A 15,699-nucleotide genomic window follows, 5' to 3' on the forward strand; every position below is an offset into this window, starting at 1 on the left:
CATATTTATATAGTTTGTTATAATTTTAATTCATTTTTTAAAACTAGATTACTTATACTTCATATTTTAGAAGTGGATTCTCAGAAAAAAAATCATACTCTGGTGGTTTCTAAATTTATCTCAATATAAGTAATAGATGTTACTAAAATTTAAAACTCATTTATTGTTATGTATATTGATTTATCAAAAATAGCTGTGTTTGCTAAAATATCTGCACATGCCCTATTATATGATCTAATAGGAAATTTTCTTGCTTTGGTGAGGTGTTTTTCTTTCTTTTTTTAAAATAAAAAAATCTATGTTCAATAGATGCAATTTATTAAGTGTCATAGGTGAGGTCATATGATTAGTTGATGAGCATGAAATTCCTACCACATGGTCTTGAAGGTCCAAAGGTTAATGCATGACAGATGCTGCCTTAAAGGAAACTATTACAAAGAGGGCTTTTCAATCAATGAGATGTTATCATGAGCAATAGATCCAATTTCTTTTAATCAATGGACATTTTTTAAATTACATTCACTAAGAGATATTATATGGCATTCATATAGGATATTCTTTTCTAGGCTAAAGGTCACATGTTCTTTTTTTCAGATTCTATTTTTTTTAACTTCACTTTTTCACAATTGTTGTCTCTAAAGACTTATTAAACACTATATTTTAAGAAATATATTGTATACATAATATATGCAAGAATATGAACAAGGACTGAGTATTAAAAAAGAGTGAGAATATTCAAGTTTGCAAAGACATTACAGTGTGATGTAAAAACAAATATAACCTTCTAACCATAACAAAATATGGTACACTCTATACTGGAATAGTTTTATCTGCTGGAAAAGGAGTGGGTGCTCTCTAGGGGGAGAAAACTGTGGAAGTCCAGAAAGACTTCAAGAGAAGGCAAGATTTGTTGCATTTTGCCAATAGAAAGGAGTGGCAAAAATATTTCAAGCTAGTATAGGAAGTATAGGAATAATATAAAGGTCCCAGTCATACTTATCTTGGTTCTTCTCATTGGCAAGATTGGTATTCTTTAAGGTCTTTTGACAGTGCATGAAAGATATTTCTTTGCCTAAGCTTGCAATCTATGAAAGAATCTTAATTTTTTTAATTCATTATTCAAATTATTATTAAGCTACTCTTTTGGACAGGATTGTTAGAGGTATTGGAGACACATCAATAATTATAAAATAGTTTTTGTGTTGAAGACTTTTAAGAATTTTAGGGAAACAGACAACTAAAATCATAATTACATAATATGGTAAGTTGAACATTCCTTCATCTCTTAATGAAGTATACATAAAACATACGGGAATACGCAATATTCTATAATTCAATGTTGGTATTTATGTGTAATGATTTTGAAAGTAAGTACTGAAGGAGCTTTGGTGGCACAATGGTTAAGTTCTTGGCTGCTAACCAAAAGGGTGGAGATTGAAACCCATCCAACAGCTCTGTGGAAGAAAGTCATGGAGATCTGCTTTAGTAAAGATTATAGACCAGAAAATCCTATGGAGCTGTTTTATTTTATAAAATGGCTATGAATTGAAAACAACATTTATAGGTACAGTAAGATGAGTACGTCTCTGTGATAAAGAATATGGACTCTTCACCAGACTGCTTAAATTGGTATCAGAGCTCTGTAACTGTGGCCACAAGGTAGCTATTCGACCTTATGCATGTTATTTGGCATGCCTGTGCCTTAGTTTCTTCTTCTGTAATATGGAGGATAACAATGGTACATTATTGCTAGGAATTAACTACTCTGTCTTGGAAGAAGTACACTTAGAAGTGAGAATGGCTGGACTTCATCTCTAGAACTTTGATCATGTTATCAGGAGACATCAGTCCCTGGAGAAGGATATCATGCTGGGTTAAGTAGAGGATCAGTGGAAAAGGGAAACATCCTTAATGGAAAGGATCGATACAGTGCTTGCAACAATGGGCTCAAACATAGCAACAATTGTGGGCGTGGCACAGGACCAGGCAGTGTTTCATTCTTGTATACAGGGTGGCTATGGTTCAAAACAGACCCAGTGACACCTATAACAAAAACAATGATCTCTGGTGGCACAGTTTTTATGATTGGCTTCTAACCTAAAGATTGATATTTTGAACCCACCCAGAAGCTCCATGGAAGAAAGCCTGGTGATCGGCTTCCATAAAGATTACAGCCAAGAAAATTCTATGGAGTTCTACCCTATAACACATGAAGTCACCGTGAGTTGAAACTGACTCCACAGTGTTTTTCTGTTTGTTTGTTTTCTTATTTTGTTTTACCACCCCACACATACCACATGCAAACACACAGCCCTAAGCAGACCGTGCTTAACAAAAATATTAAGGGTCAAGTCATATTTATCTTGGTCTTTCTTATGTGCAAAAATTGACATTTTTTAAGGTGTGCCTTTGCCAACAAAAAATTTCAGGTTATTCCTTTTAATGTAATTTATGGTTATTAAAATATCCATTAATCTCTTTAACTATTTGAAGCTCACCAATGACCTGCAGGAATGAATCCTAAGGAAACTTACTTTCTGCTGTTTAAACATTATATTTAGACTATGAGACATAGGTATCAAAAAAAAAAAAAAAAAAGAAAGAAAAATATGTGAAATTATGTGATTGAGTTCAAACAAACTAAACCTGAGATTCCAGCACTCCTAAAATATCTGTAGCTCTGGAACCCAAACTCAGACCAGAATTAAACGTCAAAAGCTCTCTGAACACTGCAGTGAACATTAAATTTGTAATTAGAAGTCCTAAGTATAAAGCTTGTCCCATTTTGAGACCACTAATTATTCTTAATCCTGCATTTACTCATCTTTAAAACATAAAAAGACTACTTAATTAAGTTGTTGTGAAGACCAGTGTTATAATATTCAAAAATACTATGTAAACTTTGCATTGCTTTTCCAAAAGTTGTTGTCATTATTAAGTGAATAAAAGACAAGGGTTCTGAACATTAATTAGGACTCATTTGGGGGCTAGGTTAGACATAAATAAAAAAAAAATCATAATTTTACTACTTAAAACAAAAATACCCATAGATTTATCATGATACATTAGAAAATACAGTATTAAGTTCTGTTAATTCCTCTGAGTTAGGTAACAAAGATCCATAAATTATTATAGAAGTTAGAGTTATGTAACTTTGGAGGACAGATAGACTTGAATTCAAATTTTAGCACCTTAACTACCACTTCAGTCACCTTGACAATTACCTAAGTGGTAATATAAGTTTCCACCTCATCATACCAAAAAACAAACCAAACTCACTGCCATCGAGTTAGATCCGACTCATAGCGATCCCTCCTTGGGCTTCTGAGGCAGTATCACTACAGAAGTAGGATTGCCCAACCTTCCTTCCAACCTTAACCAAATAGAGGGTCAGAAAATAAGAAGAGATATATTGACACAGTGGCTGCAACAGAGAGCTCAAACAGCAACGATTGGTGGTGTAGTGCCTAAGGCATTTGACTGCTAACCAGAAGGCTGACAGTTGAAACTCACCAGCCACTCTTTGGAAGGAAGGTTGGGCAATCTACTTCCATAGAGATACTGCCTCAGAAACCCAAGAAGCACTTGCTATAAGTCAGAGTTGACTTGCTGGCAGTGAGTTTCTACTTAACCAAGCATTATGTGCTTCTCCAGGATTATGTCACCTCCTGATAATGTCCAAAGTACATGAAATAAGGTCTCACTATTCTCATTTCTAAGGAGCATTCTATCTATATTTCTTCCGAGACAGATTTGTTTGTTCCTCTGGCAGTCCAAGGTACATTCAATATTCTTTGCCAACACCATAATTCAAAGACAATTCTTCAGTCTTCTTTATTTGCTGTTCTGGCTTTCACATGCATATGAGATGATTGAAAATACTATCGCTTGGATCAGGTGCATTTTAGTTGTCAAGGTGATATTTTTGTTTTTAGGACTTTAAAGAGTTTTTTTGCAACAGATATACCAGTGCAATTCATTGTTTGCATTCTTGACTGCTGCTTCCAAGGGCATGGATCCAAGTAAAATGAAAGTCTTGATAAGTTCAATATTTTTCTGTTTATCATGACATTGCTTATTAGTCCAGTTGTGACAACTTTTGTATCTTTTACATTAAGGTCTACTCCATAATGAAGGCTGTAGCCTTTGATTTTGTGTGGTAGTTAAGGTGTGGGTCAACGTGGTTGGGCCATGCTTTTGAGTGGCTTGGCAGCTGAATATAATTATTCCCCAAGATGAGATTGTAAACATCTCTATGGTGGAATCTCCTGTGAGCAGCTTAGTAGTTGCCTTTGGTCTGTGGTCAACTTCCAGTACATATGGAGAAGATTTGAGGAGGATTTCTAACTTTTTGGCACTTTTTGGGCCATATTGCCTGCTGATCTTGGAACTATTCTTAAACTTTGAACCAGTATTCTTCCCTGTTGTTTGCCAATCTTGGGTTTGTCAGCCTAAGCAGCCAGTAACTGCATGAGTTAGAAGAAGCCCCCAATTCCAGTGGGCCTGGAACAAGAAGCACAGCTGAATCTTATGGTTGAGGGGCTTTCACCCAGCCCCTAGAGCTGGTACTCTGAAATCATACATCTAGCCTCTGAAAATGTAAGAGAATAAATTCCTCTTTGGTAAAGCCATCCACTTGTGGTACTTCTGTTACAGCATCACTGCAGAACTAAGGCAATCATTAAATGCTTCAAGTCTTCTTCACTTTCAGCAAACAAGGTCAAGTTAGCTACATACGGAAAGTTGCTAATGAGTCATCCTCCAATCTTGATGTCATGTTCTTCTTCATATAGTCTAGCTTCTCAAATTATTTGCTCAACATACAGTATGTATAAATACGGTGAAAGGATACAACATTGTTGCACACATTTCCTGATTTTGAACCTACAGTGTCCCTTGTTGTGTTTGAATGACCACCTCTTGATCTATGTACAGGCTTTGCATAAGCACAATGAAGTGTTTTGGAATTCTCATTCTTCGTAATGTTATCTATAATTTGTTATGATCCATATAGTCGAATGCTTTTGCACAGTCAGTAAAACACAGGTAAACATCTTTCTAGTATTTTCTATTTTCAACCATGATCCACCTGACATCAGGAGTGATATCCCTCTTTCCATGTCTTCTTATGAATCTGACTTTAATTTCTGGCAGTTTCCTGTCAATGTAATGCTGCAACTGTTTTTGAATTTTCTGCAGCATAATTTTACTTACACACAATATTAATAATATTGTTCAATATTTTCCACATTCTGTTGGACCACTTTTCTTTGAATGGGCACAACTATGGATCTCTTCCTATTGTTTGGGCATCTAACTTTCTTCCAAAATTCTTAGCATAGAAAAGAACACTTCCAGCATTAGGTCTATTTGTTGAAACATCTCAATTGGTAATCTGTCAATTCCTTGGGCCTTGTTTTTCATTAATTCCTTCAGTGCATCTTGGACTCTGTCTTTCAGTATTATTGGTTCATGATCCTATGCTACCTCCTGAAATGGTTGAATGTCAACCCATTCTGTTTGGTACAGTGACTGTCTATATACTTACATCTTCTTTTGACACTTAATGAATCATTCAATTTTTGCCCATACCATCTTTCAATACTGCAACTTGTAAACATCTATAAAGCAAAAAAATAAACTTTAGATCTTCAAAATGAGACCCCCTTCCTCAGTGAAGATAAGTCCCAAATGTCCCAATAGTTGCTATGAGATCTAAACATGGACAAAGTCTACTTATTTGGCAAAATAATTTTATAATCTTCAGTGAAATTTCTAGAAGACTTTAGTGTAACCACATATTAAGATCTAAGTCACTCTAGATTTTTTTTTTCATTCAGTTTTCTTTAAAATACAATTATTGGATATTCAAGTCTTCATGATTTAGTAACTCTCATTACAACATAGCTATGATGTGTCAAAGGGCAAAATTGATAGCAGATGTCTCGCTTTGATTTTGAACTTTTCTTATCCATGAAATCAAATATTCACTTTAAAGAAATCCTTCATCAAAACTAAACAACCAGCAGCTTTACTTCCACTCAAAGTTGAAATCCTTTATTTTTATTAAAAGTCAGGCTAGCTAAATTTGAATTTTAAAACACATAACCAGGTAAAGGAGCAAAGACCGTTTGTGAACTCATAACAATCGATCTCAATAAAAAGGGAGAACATAGTTCAATCAATTATGTTAAGATTAGCCAATGACTGATCTTCTATATTTCTTCTTCCTCTTCCTTTTATAAGCCTCACTGTTACCTTGCTTCTTTGAGCCATTTACTTTGCCTGGAATCGAAATGGTCTCCCTATATACGCATGTAGAATAAGTGCTCAGAATAAAACTTATGTTAAAATTTCAATGAGGTTTGATTATTTTTAAGAGATGCTGACCTTGTACAAGACTGATATTTTTAGAACATTTGCATAGAGAAAATCTAGATTAGTTTTCCTGGAGGGTGAATTTAGAGTATGTCAGTTTCCTAACTGAAGAAATTACACAGTGATTTTCACACAGTGATTTTCACCGTACACAACAAAACAGAAAGTGAATGTTACTTTTATTAGTCAGGAAAACGTGTCTTTTCAATTTCCATTTCTGCTGATATCTCTTCCAACAATAAATTAAAGAGTTTATAAACTAACAATATTCACTAAATAAATCTTAATATTATTTGCTTTAGCCTTAGGATAAAATTGTGATACTTTAGTTAGATTTACTCTCTAGTTCATTGTTAACAGCATTAGATGTGTGTGTGTGTGTGTGTGTGTGTGAGAGAGAGAGAGAGAGAGAGAGAGAGAGTTAAAAATGTAAGTCCCAGATAAATTATTACTATATAGTCACACTTTACTAGGAGTTCTGTTAGCGAAGTGCCTAAGACACTTGACTGCTAACCAGAAGCTTGGTGGTTCAAGCCTACCAGCCACTCCTCTGAAGGAAGGTTAGACAATCTACTTCCATAGTCATACCGCCTCGGAAACCCAAGGAAGGGTCGCTATGAATTGGGTCCGAGTGGACGGCACCACATAACAACAACAACAACAAAAAAACACTGCTGACAGTTAACCTCCTTTGCAGTTTTACTTCGACTATTTCATGATTAGGAGCTCTGGTAGCATAGTGCCTAAGGCACTTGACTGCTCACCAGAAGGCTGGCGGTTCAAACCCACCAACCACTCCTCGGAAGGAAGGTTGGGCAATTCTACTTCCGTAGTGATTGATACTGCCTCGGAAACCCAAGGAGGGGTGGCTATGAGTCGGGGCCAACTCAACGGCAAACAACAACAACATTTCATGATTATTAATGATCAGAAAAGTAAATAGTAAAACTAGTTTTATGTCTGGGGGAAAAATAAAAAAGAGAAGAAAAAGTGAATCCACCTCCTGTAGTTTTTCTTGGATAAAAGAGCAAAACATGTTGGAAAACTTTTTTTACAGAGCGATTGGGAAGGGAATCATTCCCCAGATCTCTTTTACTTAAAATACGTAAAAATTAGTTCCTCATTTGAAACTCTCACAATGACCCCAGGACTCCTTAGCATTTGACATTACGCAGATCAGCAGTGCATGCCTTGTTTTTCCCTTTGTTCACTACTTTGCCTTACCTCTGTACAAATTGTCTTCTGGAAAAAAAAAAAAAAAAAAAAACTTAAACTTTTTCAAATAACAGTTAGAAACAAGCTGTATTTGACCTTGGGGATCTCTGAGAACACTTTCCAAATAAATTTGAAGTTGGGGATTACTTCAATAATAAAACCTTGAGGTCCAGATTATTTAAAACTGTGGCTTTGTGCATATGGTAACTCTGCCATTTTAGTATTAAAGATTTTGTGAATAAATCCGTTGCTAGTCGTGGAGAGCAAGGCAGTCTCTCTGTGCTCATTCATTACTTAAACTCTTACACTTGGAAGGTTAAAATTCCTTACTGAACCCTTAAATTGTCTTCAAATGTATTTTACTTAGTAGGGGTTGTGAAGAATAAAGTAGTTACTCTCTCAGATGTCAACCACCAAACATCTCTATCTCCCTTAAATACTCCCTGTGAATAATGTGCCCATAGAAGAATCAGAATGTTAGGAAATATGTTTTTCTCTATGACATTTTCTTAAAATCTCTTTACCCTTCCCACTCTGCTTCTTCCATCCCCTTATGAATATTTCTTAAAATTTTGTATTTTAGATATATACAGACTTTCTGTATTCTTGTTTCTTTCTCTTATGATTATTTAGATTTTGACTATATGTTGACTTTATTCTTTGACAATCTTCCTATTTTTTTTTATAGAGAAAACCTTCTTGCCACACTATTTCAATTATTTTTCTTTGAGTCATTTATAGCTCTTATATATATATATATATATATAAATTTAGCATAATCAAACAGATCTATTCAGTTCCTAAGATGCATTGTGGGAGTTCCTAACTGCATTTTGCTGTTCAAATTCATCAGCCACTCCTCGGAAGGAAGATTGGACAATCTACTTCCTTAGAGATACTGCCTCAGAAACTCAAGGAGGGGTCACTATGGGTCAAACCCACTTGACAGCAGTGAGTTTTTTTTTTTTTTTTTTTTTTTTTGAACACGTATTGCAATGCGTATTGAAGATATGAAAATAAATTTAAAAAATAGATGTTCTGTGCTTTGGTGTATATGGATCAGAAAAGTTTTCTGTTGTCCTCTAGTCATGGAAGGTGTTAGGGTCATTTGCAAAATAGAATGTGAGATGCCATTGAATACACAGAAATCTAGGAAATTCAAGAAGATGGATCATCAAGAATACATGGTGAGATATGAGAAATAGGAAACCACCTATTTTTTCAGTTATTTTAACAACAAAATTAATTAACACAAGTGAATACAATAAAATAAGTTGCATGGGTAAAAGAAACAGATGAGATATTTCAAACATAAGCAAAATGCATGAAGCAGATAGGTCTTCATATAATAAACCTGTGTTATGAAAATGAGATCATAAATAAAATAATTGAAGTTAACTATAAAGGTGTTAACTTCATTAGACGTGCATAAGAATATTCACACTGACTTATGACCTCTAGTTTCTCTCCTTAAGCCTGGACAGGACACGTCAGATAAGAAGTCAAGTGTGACTATGCATAGTGTCTCAACTGTTTCATTCTTAGGTGTCACTATCTGGAGGGATCCAGGGATTGGGAAAGAAAGCTGTACATTCCTCTGGTGCCCTAGATAATTTGACTGAGAATGAGAGGAACCCTAGCAGTCTATTACTGTACATGCTCTTAGGTTATCCAGAAAGTCTCAGCAACTCAAAATGCAAAGTAAAATGAGTTAACAAACTATTCCCTCATAAAGTTTATTGACTAATGGCATGCCTATAAACAATTAATGAAATTATTTTAATCAAAACATCTTCCTTCTTTTATGTTGTCATTCCAATGGCTTGTTGAAATACAGAAAAAAGGGCTGCAATGTTCCCCACAGGTTCTGCTGAAGGTTTTTGGAAATTCCGCCACCGGCTAATTGCTTACCCTGCCCAGTCTTTCTCCCTTTCTTTTTCTTTCCCTCCAAAATGGTGAGAAGATCCCTGTTTGTTAGGTGCCGTCAAATGAGCTCTGACTCATAATGCTCCTATTAAACAGAATGGAATGCTGCCCGCTCCTGGGCCATCCTCACAATCCTTGCTCTGCCTGAGCCCAACATTGCAACCACTGTGTCAATCCATCTCGTAGAGGTTCTTCCCCTTTTTCACTGACCCTCTACTATACTGAGCATAATATCCTTCTTCAGGGAATAGTCTTTCTTGATAATATGACCAAAGTATGTGAAAAGAAGTGCAGCCATCCTCCCATCTAAGGAGCATTCCTGCAGTACTTCTTTCTAGACAGATTTGTTCATTTTCTGGTACTCCATGGTATTTTCAGTATTCTGCAACAACACAATTCATAGGCATTGACTCTTTTTTCTATATTCATTGTCCAGTTTTCACATGCATATGAGGTGATTGAAAATACCATGCCATGGTTTAGGGGCGCCCTAATCTTCAAAGAGACATCTTTGCTCTTCAGCACTTTAATAGGTCTTTTGCAGCATATTTGCCCAGTGCAATATGTTGTCTGATTTCTTGACTGCTGCTTCCATTAGTGCTGATTGTGGATCCAAGTAATATGAAATCTTTGACATATTCAATCTTTTCTCCATTATTGTGATGCTGCTTTTTGGTTTGGTTTATGAGATGTTTGTTTCCTTTAAATTGAGGTTTACTCCATACTGAAGGATGTAATCTGATCTTCATCAGAAAGTGCTTCAAGTCAGCAAGCATGTTTGTGTCATCTGCATATTGCAAGCTGTTAATGAGTTTTCCTCCAATCATGATACTGATTTCTTCTTCATATAGTTCATCTTCTCAGATTATTTGGTCAGCTACAGATTGAAGTATGATGAATATATACAACCTTGACACATACCTTGCCTGCTTTTAAGCCATTCAGTATCTCTTTATTCTGTTCAAATGACTGCCTCTTGGTCTGTGTACAGGTTCCTCATGAGCATGATTAAGTGTTCTGGAATTCCCATTCTTTGCAATGTTATCCATAATTTATTATGATCTACACAATTGAATGCCTTTGTGTATCCAATATAACACAGGTAAGCATCTTTCTGGTATTCTTTGCTTTCAAACATGATCTATATGACATCAGCAATGGTATCTCTCATTAGACATCCTCTTCTGACCCAGCTTGAGTTTCTGGCAGCTCCCTGTTGATGTAATATGCAACTCTTTTTCAATTATCTTGAGCAAAAGTTTACTTTTGTGTGACACTAACAATATTATTTGATAATTTCTACATTCTCTTGTATAACCCTTCTATGGAGTGGGCACAAATATGGATCTCTTTTGGTTGGTTGGCCAGGTAGCTATCTTCCAAATTTCTTGACATAAATGAGTAAGTGTTTCCAGCATGACATCTGTTTACTGAAACATGTCAAAAAATATTCCATCAATTCCTGAAGTCTTGTTTTTCACTCATTCCTTTAATGCAGCTGTGCTTCTTCCTTCGATACCGTTGGTTCTTGATCATGTACTACCTCCTGAAGTGATTTAACATTGATCTATTCTTTTTGGTGCAGTGTCTTTGTGTATTCCTTCCATCTTCTTTTGATGCTTTCTGCATTGTTCAATATTTTTTCCATAGAGTTCTTCAATATTGCAAGTCAGGGCTTGAATCTTTTTTTCAGTTGTTTCACCATGAGAAATGACAAACATGTTCCTCTCTTTTGGTTTTCTAATTCCAGATCTTTGTACATTTCATTAGAATATTTTACTTTGTCTTCTCGAACTGTCTTTTGCAATCTCCTGTTCAGCTATTTTATCATTTCTTCCATTCACTTTAGCTCTTCTCTTTTCAAGAGCAAGATTCATAGTCCCTTTTGACATTCATTTTGGTCTTTTCATCCTTTCCTGTTTTCTTAACAATCTTTTGCTTTCTTCATGTATGATATTCTTAATAACCCACAACTCATCTGGTCATCAGTCATCGATGTTCAATGCATCAAATCTATTCTTCACGATCTCTAAATTCAGGTAGGATATAATCAAGTTTGTATTTTGATTCTTGTAGAGCTGTTTTACTTTTCTTCAGCTTCAACTTCATCTTGCATATGAGTAATTGATGTTCTGTTCCATAGTCAGCTTTTGACCTTTTTCTCACAGATGATATTGAGCTTCTCCATCACCTCTTTCCAAAGTTGTAGTTGATCTGATTCTGATGCATTCCATCTGGTGAGGTCCACATGTTTAGTCACTATTTATGCTGTTGAAAAAAAGGTATTTTCAATGACTAATTTTTTGGTCTTTCAAGTTTCTATAATGGGATCTCCAATGTCATTTCTATCACTAAGGCCATGTTTTTCAACTACTGATGCTTCTTCTTTATCTCCAACTTTTGCATTCCAATCACCAGTAATTATCAATATATCTTGTTATATGTTTGCTCAATTTTAGACTACAGGTGTTGGCAAAATCTTCAGTTTCTTCATCATCGGCTTTAGTGGTTGGTGTGTAAATTCCTTGTAAACATACGGATATTTTCCTATCACTGACAGCATTGTCCATCAGGACAGATTTTGAAATATTCCTTTTCATCATGAGTGTGACATCATTGCTCTTTGATTTATTACTCTGGGCCCAGAAGACCTTAAGATTGTTAGAATCAAAATGATCAATACCAGTCCACTTCACCGCACCTAGGATATTGATCTTTATATATTCTACTTCATTTTTGAAAACTTCCAATTTTTCTAGATTCATACCTTATGCATTCCATGTTGTGATTGTTAATGGATGTTTGCAGCTGTTTCTTCTCATTTTAGGTTGTATTAAATCAGCAAATGGAAGTCAATGAAACTTTACTCCATCCATGTCATTCAAGTCAAGATTACTTTGAGGGGACAGTTCTTCCTCAATCATATTTTGAGTGCCTTCCTATCTGAGACAGTCCTCTTCTGGCACTAAATCCGACATTTTTTCAGTGCTATTCATAATTTTTTTTTTTTTTTTTTTTTGCAATACATGGGGCAAATACCATCTGTGACCTTTCTGGTATTTGAAATGCCAGAAAGGGGCACACCTTCCAGCATCCCAGCAACACACAAACCACCACAATACGACAAACTGTCAGAAGAGTGATGGGTTTATAGGTGGCACAAATTGCACTCAACTGCTAACCTAAAAGTTGGTGGTTCAAACTCCACCATCAGTATTGCACAAGAAAAGGCATGGACATCTGTCTCCATTAAGATTATGGTCAGAAATGCCCTATGGAGCTATTCCACTCTGTAATAAATGTGGGCACAATAAGTCAGAATGGTCTTCATGGCAAACAACAAAAATAGCAAGAGGATAAAACAAGAACTCTCCCTAATAAACACATGTACAGAAATCTCGATCCCAGAATCTGCTTTCTAGGGAAGCCAACTGATGCACAATTTTCTACAACATTTTGTAGAATACAGCACTGAAAAACTTGGTGGTACCCAATAACACTTCCTTTCCTAATTATATAGTAGAAAAGAAGACAATCATACAGTCAGAGAGGTATTTCTTTATCCTACCTTTCGATTACTTTACCCTGCCAGTTTCTTAATTCATGAAAAATAGAGATAGAAAGCTGCCATGGATTTGACTCTGATTCATGGTGACTCTACGTACAACAGAATGAAACGTTGCCTTTTCCTGCATCTTCTTTGTGATCACTGGCATGTTGAAGTCTATTGTTGCAGGTATTGTGGTACTTCAACTCACCCAGAATCTCCCTCATCCTCAATAGCCCTCTATATCACAAAACATGATGTCCCTCTTTAGAAATTGATTCCCCCTGATGGCATGTTCAAAATAGGTAAGTTAGAAAATATTCTTGATCCATAGTCTTTTAATTGGTTGATATTATCAAGTAGATCATCAGACCTTTCTTTCTAGCCTGTCTTAGTGTGGAAGCTCCACTGAAACCTATCCAGCATTGTTAATCCTGCTGATATTTAAAATACTGGTGCCATGACTTTTAATAGAATAGCCACCACAGTACAACAGACAGATGGTGATAATGAGAAAATACTTATATTCTAAACTCATAATTGCTCTAGCAGATTTTAAAATCTACAGTACTATTTTTTTATGTGAATTATATTTTACTGAGGGCTTTAAGGACACAGCTTCTAACATATGATTATCAGTTTGAGTCAGAGTAGTAAATTATTTTATCTCAAATCAACCTTTCTCACAAAAGCTTACTTGGTATACTTCATGATACAGTTTTATACAAGAATGTATGGTAACAATTTTGCTGTCTGCATCTGTATCACCACATTCCCTGGAAGATTATTACCACCTACCAAAATGGTAAGTTGGCAGCAATTGCTGAGACATCAACATATCTGTTAATAATTCAGTACAATCAGCAGCAGTTTTGCAAATAATCAAATCATATTTATTAATCCTGCACATGCACCGTGCTGCTGTAGAGACACCTTTGTAGTTTCATCATTAATTAGGATAATCAAATTTCTCTTTTATCATCATTCAGTGATTACAAAGTCAATTTGTCAGGCTTAAATCACTCATTCATTACTATAAAATAATTATTTCTTACAAACTTCAAACACCATATTTGTTATCTTCATAGCACATAGTCTTTTAGGAAATAGATATCATTTCTACAGTGAATAAATGTAATTCAGAAGGACATTTCTAAATAATACCTTAACCGGCTTTATGTTCAATCTATTCTTATTTCAATGCTTCGTTTGCCTGGAATCTACAAAGTGATTTAATTCATCTTTAAACTTAGAATTATTTTCCATTTCTGACTTAGAAATGCCTTTTGATGAATATATTCTTGTCTAAAGGTCACTTAGCACTTTTTATTTTTATACGTCTAAGTGTTAGTTAACATTTAAACATTTCAAACCATATATATTTTTTTTCCTTAATGTAATGCTAATGATGATGAATATAAATGATTAAAAAGACTCAAAGAGAAAAATTATATCTCTATTGAGGTGATAACTTCCATTTTATTTATTTAAAATATATATAACAGGACATTTGCCAATTCAACATTTTTCAGTTCAGTGAAATCAATTGCATCAGTTGTGGTGTATAACCATCACCAGCATCCATTGCCATAATTTTCATCTCATAAACAACAAACCAAAACTCAATACTAGCTAAATATTCTTTTCCCATCTTCTGCTTTATTTTAATATGAATCATTTTCTTTGTAATTGCATGATAGTTTGCAGTGTCTTTTAATATGGATGACTTTTTTTTTTTTTTTAATTATGATTCCCATTTCCTTTCCCCAATTTATTTCATTAGATTTTTTCTTGTCTGTTTCTCTGTATTTTCATTTAACTTGTCCCTGCTCACCAGAAGTCTGGCAGTTCAAACCCACCAGCCACTCCTCGGAAGGAAGGTTGGACAATCTACTCCCGTAGTGATACTGTCTCAGAAACCCAAGGAGTGGTCATTATGAGTCAGATCTGACTTGACAGCAATAAGTGATTTTCAACTGTAGAAAGAGGATAATAACAGTACTTACCTCACAGCCTCTTGTGAAAATTACATGATATAATGGACATAAAGTGTTTAATAGAGATATAAATCCATTTTTCACCAAACATTTATTGAACAACTGCGTTCCATGTACTTCTTATATGGTACTAAGGATAAAGTATGATGAAAAAACACTTGGGTCTTACTTTCATGGAGTTTGTAGTCTAATGGGAAAAACATATGAATAAAATAAAATAATAATGGGAAATTTTAAGTGCTTGATATAAAATTAAAGGAGCTCTGGTGGCATAGTGGAGAAGGGACTTGACTGCTAACTGGAAAGTAGGCAGTTCAAACCCACCAACTGCTCTGAAAACGGAAGACTGGGTGATCTATTTCTGTAAAAATTTACAACCTCAGAAACCCAATTGGCATCACTGGGGGTCAGAAATGACTCGATGGCTGTGAGTTTGGTTTGGTTTGATATAATTTAGCTGTTCTTATTTTCCGCAAATGGATCTTCAGTTTTGCCAGCACCATTTATTAAATAAATATTCTTTTCCCCATTTAATGGATTTTGGCCCTTTGTCAAAGATCAGCTGACTATAGGTCGATGGATCTATTTCTGGGTTCTCAATTCTATTCCATTGGTCTGTGTAGCTGTCATTAAACC

The sequence above is a fragment of the Orycteropus afer genome, unplaced genomic scaffold (assembly GCF_000298275.1).
Source record: "Orycteropus afer afer isolate SDZICR_OR568_19922 unplaced genomic scaffold, OryAfe1.0 scaffold00203, whole genome shotgun sequence".
NCBI classification, from domain to species: domain Eukaryota; kingdom Metazoa; phylum Chordata; class Mammalia; order Tubulidentata; family Orycteropodidae; genus Orycteropus; species Orycteropus afer.